At 40.6% G+C, this 8,921-nt stretch overlaps 1 non-coding gene across 1 annotated transcript; it reads right to left on the bottom strand.

Annotated features, from left to right (window-relative positions):
* Positions 1-3,459: 3,459 nt before the first annotated feature.
* Positions 3,460-3,531, bottom strand: TRNAW-CCA (transfer RNA tryptophan (anticodon CCA)). The gene has a single exon. It is a non-coding gene; the product is annotated as a tRNA-Trp (tRNA).
* Between the last annotated feature and the right edge of the window lie 5,390 nt (positions 3,532-8,921).

The following is an 8,921-nucleotide window of genomic DNA, read 5'->3' as shown; positions in this document are numbered from 1 at the left end:
GCTGTGAGTGGAGGCAGGAGGTATAAGAGAGATTTCTGTACTTCTGCTCAATTTTGCTATGAACCTAAAAATACTTTAAAAAATAAAGTCTAGATTCAATGCAACCCCCATCAAAATATCAATGACATTCTTCACAGAAATAGAAAAATTAACCTTAATGTTCATATGGAACAACAAAAGACCCGGAATAGCCAAAGCCATTCTAAAAAAAAAGAAGAAAGCTAGGGGAATCACATTACCTGACTTCAAATTATATGTAGTACTACAGAGCTATAGTAACTGAAACAGCGCAAAAACTGTTTCAGTTTTTACTGCCACAAAAACAGACACACAGTTTTACTGGAACAAAACAGACACACAGGCCAATGGAACAGAATAGAGAACCCAGAAATAAATCCATACATCTATAGTGAAACCATCTTCAATGAAGGTGCCAACAACATACAGTGGGGAAGGGACAGTCTCTTTAATAAATGGTGATGGGAAAACTAGATACCCATATGCAGAAGAATGAAATTAGACTTCATCTCAGGCTTCATCTTTGCAAAAAGTAAACCAAAACGGATTAAAGAATTAAATACAAGACTGGAAACTGTAAAACAACTAAGAAAACATTGGAGAAATGCTTCAGGGCATTGGTCTGGGCAAGGAATTCCTGAGTAATAACTCTCACAGCACAGGCACCAGAAGCAAAATTGGATGGGATCACATCAAGCTAAAAAGCTTCAGCACAGAAAAGGGAACAATCAACAAAGTGAAAAGACGACCCACAGAATGGGAGAAGATATTTGCAAATTACCCATCTGACAAGGAAGTAATAACTAGCATACATCAGGAGCTCCAACAATTCAATAGGAAAAGTCAAATAATCCAATTAAAAACTGGGCAAAGTATTTGAATATACATTTATCAAAAGAAGACATACAAATGACCAACAGGGATATATAAAAAAATGCTCCAAATCATTAGTCATCTGAGAAATGCAAATCAAAACTTCAATGAGGTATCACCTCACCCCAGTTAGAAAGGCTGTCGTCAAAAAAGAGAGGCAATAATGAATGCTAGTGAGGATGTGGAGAAAGAGGAACCCCCAGACAGTGTTGGTGGGAATGTAAATTACTGAAGCCACCCTGGAGAACAGTATGGAGGCTTGACAAAAAACTGAAAATGGAGTTACCACATGACCCAGCAATCCCCTGCTACGTATATATCCAATGAAAGTCAGTATATTGAAAAAGTATCTGTGCTCCCATGTTTACTGCGGCACTATTCACAGCAGCTGAGATAGGGAGTCAACCTAAGTCTCCATCAACAGATCAATGGATGTGGAACACACAGACACAATGGAACAGCATACAGCACAAAGGAGAATGAAACTCTGCCACTCGAAATAAGCCAAGCACAGAAAGACAAATCTTGCTCCTATGTGGGAACTAGATATTACAAATAATTGACTTCACAGAGACAGTGGGATGATGGTTACCAGAGGCTAGGAAGGGTAGCAGGGAGAGAGGATAAAGTGGGGATGGCTAATAGGTGCAAAAATATATTTAGATAGATAGAATGAACAATATCCGATAGCACAACAAAGTGACTATAATTAATAGTAAGTTAGGGTATACTTTAAAATGACTGAAAGAGTGGAATTGGAATGTTGGTAACACAAAGAAATGATAAATGCCTTAGGAGATGGATTCCCTAATTGCCCTGATTTGATTAATTCACATTGTATGCACGTGTCAAAACGTCACATGTACCCTATAAATATATACAACTATTATGTACTCATAATAATAATTAATGATTAAAAAATCCCAACTGGTGTCTCTTATGGGCTGAATTGTATTCTCTCAAATTCCTGTGTTGAAGTCCTTATAACCCCCAGTACCCTAGAATGTATTTGGAGAGAGTGTCTTTGAAGTAATTACGTTAAAATGAGGCCAATAGGTAGGACTCATCCAATCAGTTAAAAGCCTTGAGGGAAGAAGGACTGGCCTCCCCCTAGGAAGAGGGAATTCTGCCCGCAGAGCACCTTCAGATTGAACATCAACTTTTTCCCGAGTCTACAGCCTGTTGGCCTATCCTTCAAATTTTAGACATTGGACCACAATTGAGTGAGCGAATTCCTTAAGATAAATCATTCTCTCTCTTTTCCTCTCTTTATTTCTCCTTTTCTCCCCCATATCTCTCCCTTCTCCCTCTCTCTCGACACATGCAATCTATTCGTTGTTTCTCTGGAAAATCCTGACTAATATTAATATAAGGCCTTATTCCCCTTCAGATTCTAGTTAAAGCACGAGGATAGACATTTTATTATGAATATTTTCCAGAAAATAAAAGCACTGTGGAACTCCCTACCCCTATGGTAAATAAACTCCCCTCCCCATACATGTGTGCGTGTGTATGTTTGTGTGTATATTTACTTAAAAGACTTATGGAGCAATTGGCTGAGTTTAAGAGGGAGGAGAATAAAATATAGATACATCAGAAGGGAACTAAAACTGCAAAGACAGAGTTCCAATGCTCTCAGTTTAAAGAGGAAAAATGAAGTTGCAAAAAGTGGAGTCCTCAGATAGCAGGCAAGCCTGAGAAGATGCCCCAAAGCAGGGGGGAAAATAGAAATAGAGGAAACAAGTTGAGAGGAGGTGATAGATGTGAGCAGAGAGAAACATACTCATCCATTATCTGATGATAATAATCCAACATATGGAACAGTAAATGGAATTTCTGCAAAAAATGTGCAACAAAAGGAACAGAAGCGATACTGAGAAACTTAACTAGAAAACATTTGTAAATTGACTGAATGAAGGATATTATTTTGTAATTACTTCTGCTAGAAATTTTAATTGGCATTTCTCTTATTATGAATGCTGTTTCTTACACGTTAAAAAGTAACTCATGCTGTGGAGCCCGGTGGTGTGTGCATGTAACCCTAACCACTCTGGGAGGCTGAGACAGGAGGATCACTTAAGCCCAGGGCTTTGAGGTTGCTGTGAGCTATGATGACGCCCCTGCACTCTATCAGGGGACAGAACAACACTATGTCTCAAAACAAACAAACAAAACAAAAACAAGTAGCCCTCACCCTAACCCTAACCCACCACGCACAATGTAAGGGTACACAGCACACCCCCTGGGTGAGGGGCTCAACTACAACCCGAACTTTACCTAACAAACTCAAACAATGTAACCCAAGCATTTGTACCCTAAATATTTGTACCCTAGATATTAATCTAAAATTTAAAAAGCACTTTATTTTACTGTATATTTCATTTTCTATGAATTGTTTTGCCCTTATCTATTTTCTGTTGCCTTTTTTTTTTCCTTGTCTTTGTCTTTCAGGGGCTTACTTTTTTGGTGACTTAAAGGTGTGAAAGGCGGAGAAATGTGAGGCTGTCTTTCAGGGTAAGGTCACAAACAGCGCAAGCTTTCTGCTATTAAGATAGTAAAATGGGAAATTGACCCCGACGTGACTTGAACACACAGCCTTCTGATCTGGAGTCAGACACGCTACCATTGCGCCACGAGATCGCCAAGGGAACTTGGCATTTGATCTGGCCTTTTCCTCAGGCAAATCTTTTTTTATTTTTCGCCCGAACTTGGGGCCAAACCAAAAAGGAGTGCAGGGACGGGTCGGAGGGCTCGGCGGGGCGTCCAGCAGCACTGCGGGGACGCCGCCCCCTGCCAGGAAGGTCGCCGGGCGCCATGGGGCTGGGGATTGAGGGCTGGGCCGCCCGAGGGCGCCCAGCGAGCGGGGCGCGGAGCGCTGGGTGGTGTCTCTGCCGGCCCGAACGACCCAGGCGGTTGTCTCCAGGGGGTGCAAGTCCCGGCAGAGCTGGGGGGCCAGCCAGGGGCTTCTCCCCGCCCCCGAGAGGCCAGAGAGACACTGGGGGAGGCGACTGTGAAACCTGCGCCCTGCTCGGTGCCGGGGAGTGAGGGCTGGGAGGATGCCTGTCCCCTGGGTGTTATTGTCTCCATCCAAATGATAAAAGTGGAAAAGAAGACTGTGGCCACGCTTAGAAAGTGACTTTGTAGCTTAGAAGAAAAACAATACGGGCTCGGTGTCCGTAGCTCGGTGGTTACAGAGCCCGCCACATACACCGAGGTTGGTGGGTTCGAACCCAGCCCGGGCCAGCGAAACAACAATGACAGGGGCAGTAAAAAATTAGCTGGGCGTTGTGGTGGGCGCCTGTAGTCCCAGCTACTTGGGAGACTGAGGCAAGAGAATCGCTTAAGCCCAGGAGTTTGAGGTTGCTGTGAGCTGTGACACAACAGCACTCTACCCAGGGCAACAAAGTGAAACTATGTCTCAAAAAAAAAAAGTGCTCTGAGCGCTCCCCCTTTATAAAAATTTATTTTTGAAAATGTAGACGTTATAGACAAGTGTAATAAAAATTAAAATCAATAATCCCAGCCGGACGCGGTGGCTCACACCTGTAATCCTAGCACCTTGAGAGGCCAGGCCGGTGGACAGGAGTTCCAGACCAGCCTGAGAAAGTGAGACCTCGTCTCTACCGATAAGAGGAAAACCAGCAGGGCCTGTGGCAGGTGCCTACAGTCCCAGCTACTTGGGAGGTTGAGGCAAGAGGATCCCTTGAGCCCAGGGGTTTGAGGTTGCTGTGAGCTAAGATGCACTCTAGCCTGGGGCAACAGAGTGAGATGTCTCAATAAATAAATAAAATAAAATAAATAAATTTTAAGAACTCAGTAATCCCACCATCCACTGTAAGCACTTTTCTGTCCAGATTTCCTTCCACCCAAGGTATACACAAGTATTCACCAATGTTTGTCAAACCTTTCTTACTGTATACAAGAGTGACAGAAAACAGAACAAAATAAAAATACAGCTTAATGAAGTGTCACAAAGGGAACACATTTGTCACTGTTAGCCAGGCCGAGGAACAGAACCTGCTAGCCACCTCCAAATCCTCCGGTGTCCCCCATCTCCACCTTCCACCTGACTCAGCAGGGTATCCCCTTCTCACTTTCCGTTACAGTTTTATCACACACACGTATACACGTATATTTATAATGGCTAGTCACAGCAACTTCAATCTCTTGGGCTCAAGCGGTTCTCTTGTCTCAGCCTCCTGAGTAGTTGGGACTACAGGCGCCCGCCGCCCCACTGGCCGTTTTTAAAGACAGGGTCTCCTTCTTGCTCAGGCTGGTGTCCAACTACCGAGCTGGAGCAATCCACCCGTCTCGGGCTCCCAGAGTGCTGGGATTACAGGTGTGAGCCACCTCCCCACTTCTAATCTAGTGTGGGTGGTCGATAGGTCTTGTTACTGCTGGTGTTAACCTCAATCGGCTGTGTGTCAGCTGAATTTTTCCACTGCAATGCTATTTTCCCTTTTGTAATTAATAAATATCTTAGGGTCAGTGTCGTCAGACTATGGAAACATCTTGTTTCTCCTCAAATTTGCACCCACTGATTGTGGCAGACTTCTTGACTGCAACAATTATTACTGTGGTGTCATCTACTGGTTTCTATTTCCCTTTTTCCATCTGCACTTATCATTGTGATTCTCCTATAGGGAAGAGCTGTTCTTCCTCATTTGCTTACCTACCACGTATTATATGTCCAGTTATTTATTTGCATCAATACAGACTTATGGATGTTTTTTAAGTGGTACAGAATACCATTTAATGGCACAGAATACCATTTTTCTGTTGTTGCTGAAAATGTTCAGGCTGCAGCTCTCAGAAGCTTCTTCCAGTTGTCTCTTGTGTTCTTTTGACAGGCCCCCATCTTCATCTTAACACTTCCTTACTTCAGGGCACAAAGTGTTCCAGGCTTAGTTTGTGCTTTCCCTGCCCCCGCCCTAGAATCAACCATTTCTCCAAGGGGCTCTGTTTCCAATTCAATTATGTTGTTCAGAAACCAAAAGCTGGGTTTTAGCTGTTCTGGTTGCAAGGTGTTATCCCTTCCCTTTTCCTTATTTGCGACGTCTCTGACAGTGAGAACCCCAACTCTCTATAGTCTACAGTACATACTTATTATGAAGTATGTGTATGAGTAGATATTTAAAGAAAATAATTAAAACTAATCAGGGCGTGTGTGTTTGTGTATGTGCGATGTGTGAACCTGAAATGGAACCTAAAAGTAACAAATAAGCTAACTGTATCACAAATGAATAACACAATCAAGATGAAGGCCTTGGGGACGAAAAGAACTAACCTAGATTACTTTGCAAGAAAAAGTAAACTGTAAATATAAAGACAAAAGGCTCGGCATCCAGAGCTCAGTGGTTAGGGCGCCAGCCACGTACACCAGGGCTGGTGGGTTCGAACCCAGCGTGCTAAACAGCAACAACAACAAATAGCCGGGTAGTCTCAGCTACTAGGGAGGCTGAGGCAAGAGAATCTAACACCAGGGCACTCACCAGAGAGTGACAAAGTGAGACTCTTGTCTCAAAACAAAAAAAGACCAAAAGCTAAAGACATAAAAAACTATACACACACAATGTAATCATCTCAGTAAATATTTTCTCTCCGTCATGTGGGTTAATAATTCTGAAACACACATGCATGCACACACGTATACACATACATACATGTACATATATTTACAATGGCTATTGTGAATAATACTGCTATGAGCATTCGTGCCCATGTTGTGTGAACTTAATTTCTATTCTTTTGAATATATAAGTAAGAGTGAAATTGCTGGGTCATATGGTAACTCTTTGGGGTCATATCTTTAACTTTTTGAGGAGCTGTAAGACTGCTTTTATGGCCTCACCAACACTCCTGTTGCAATTTCTCCACATCCTCACCAACATTTGCTATTTTTTCATCTTTTTCATTACAGCCATTCTAGTGGGTATGATGTGGTGTATCACTGGGGTTTTGGTTTGTATTTTCCTCATGAGTAAGGACTTTGAACATACTTTGTGCTCTTTTTTGACCATCTCTGGAGCAATGTCTGTTCAAACTCCTCGTCCATTTAAAAAACTGAATTGCCTTCATTATTGAGCTGCAAGTCTTTTATCAGATATTTGGCTTACAAATATTTTTTATCCATTTGTGGGTTGTCTTTTCACATTTTTGATATCCTTTGAAGCATGAAAGTTTTAAATTTTGATGGTCTAATTTATCTATATTTTCTTTTGTCACTGTGCTAAAAATCATTGCCTATTCCAAGATCATGAAAATTTACTTCTATGTTTCTTCTAGTAGTTTTATAGTTCTAGCTCTTAAATTTAGGTATCTACTCAATTCTGAGTTAACTCTTGTGTATGATGTGAGGTAGGGACCTAATTTCATTTTTTTGCCTATGGATATCTAATTATCCCAGGGCCATTTATGAAAAAGTCTATTTTTTCTCCATTGATTTGTCTTCTCACGCTCACTGAAAAACAATTTGTTTCTAATGATATTTTTCTTTCTTTATTGTGATAAAATAAACCATAGAATGAAATGGTAACATTTTATTATTTTTAATTTTTAAAAATATTTAAAAGTCGGGTGGCACCTGTGGCTCAGTGAGTAAGGCGCCGGTCCTATATACCGAGGGTTGTGGGTTCAAACCCAGCCCTGGCTGAACTGCAACCAAAAAATAGCTGGGCGTTGTGGCGGTGCCTGTAGTCCCAGCTGCTCGGGAGGCTGAGGCAGGAGAATCGCGGAAGCCCAAGAGCTAGAGGTTGCTGTGGGTCCCGTGACATCATGGCACTCTACTGAAGGTGGTAAAGTGAGAGATTCTGTCTCTACAAAAAAAAAATAAATAAATAAAGTAAAGTTTTGTGCCATTAAATACATTTACACTGTTATACATTGACACTATCTCTAGAACTTCATAATCTCCCCCCAATGAAACTCTGCCATTAATAATAACAGTCCCCTCCTTTCTAACCTCAGCCTCTGGAAACAAACATTCAATAGTGTAAGAACTTATAAGTGAAACCATACAATATTTGTCCTTTCAGGACTGGCTTATCTTACTTAGCATAGTCTCTTCAAGGTCAATCCGTGTTGTAGCATGTGTCAGGATTTCCTTCCTTTTTAAAGCTGAATAATATTCCATTGTCTGTATATAACACACTTGGTTTGTCCACTTATCCAGTGATGGACACTCGGATTGCTTCCACCCTTTGGCTATTATGATGCCGCTGCTATCAACACTGGTGTACAAAAATCTGTTTGAATTCCTGATTTCAATTCTATTGATTATATACCCAGATGTGTTTATTCATGTCTGTTATTCACTTTCAGTTATTTATAAATGGCAATAAAAAATTTTACACATATGGTACATGTGACATTTTGATATAAGTATAAATTGTGACATGACTTGATCAAACAAATTACATATAAATTACCTTACATACTTAATCATTTTTTGTGGCAAGAACACTTAAAATCTATTCTCAGCAATTTTCAAGCACATGATATATTGTTATCAAGTATAGTCACCATGAAGTATGATAGATCTCTTAAAATTATTCCTCTTGAACTGAAATTTTATACCCTTTGATCATGATCTCCCTGATTCTCTCATCTCCCATCTTTAGTAACACAATTCCATTCTCTACTTCTGTAAATTAAGTTTTTGTGGATTCTATGTATAAGTGAGATCATGCAGTATTTCTCTTTCTTTCTTGGCTTATTTCACTTAACATAATGTCCTCCAGATTCATACATGTAATTGTAAATGACAGGATCTCTTTATTTTTAAAGGCTGAATAGTATTCTATTGCACGAATGTATATTTGTTTTCTTTCTACTGAGTTCCTTCAGTTCCATATGTGTTTTGGATATATCATTATACATTTATGTGTGTATATATATATACATATATCACATTTTCTTTATAAATTCATCCATTGATGGAACTTTGGTTGTTTCCATATCTTGCCTGTTGTGAACAAGGCTGCAATGAACATGGGAATACAGATAACTTTATAAGGTAATGATTTCATTTC

This window comes from Nycticebus coucang, chromosome 18 (assembly GCF_027406575.1).
Source record: "Nycticebus coucang isolate mNycCou1 chromosome 18, mNycCou1.pri, whole genome shotgun sequence".
NCBI classification, from domain to species: Eukaryota; Metazoa; Chordata; class Mammalia; order Primates; family Lorisidae; genus Nycticebus; species Nycticebus coucang.
Note: the sequence above shows the minus strand (reverse complement) of the source record. Positions and strands in the feature narration are given on the sequence as shown.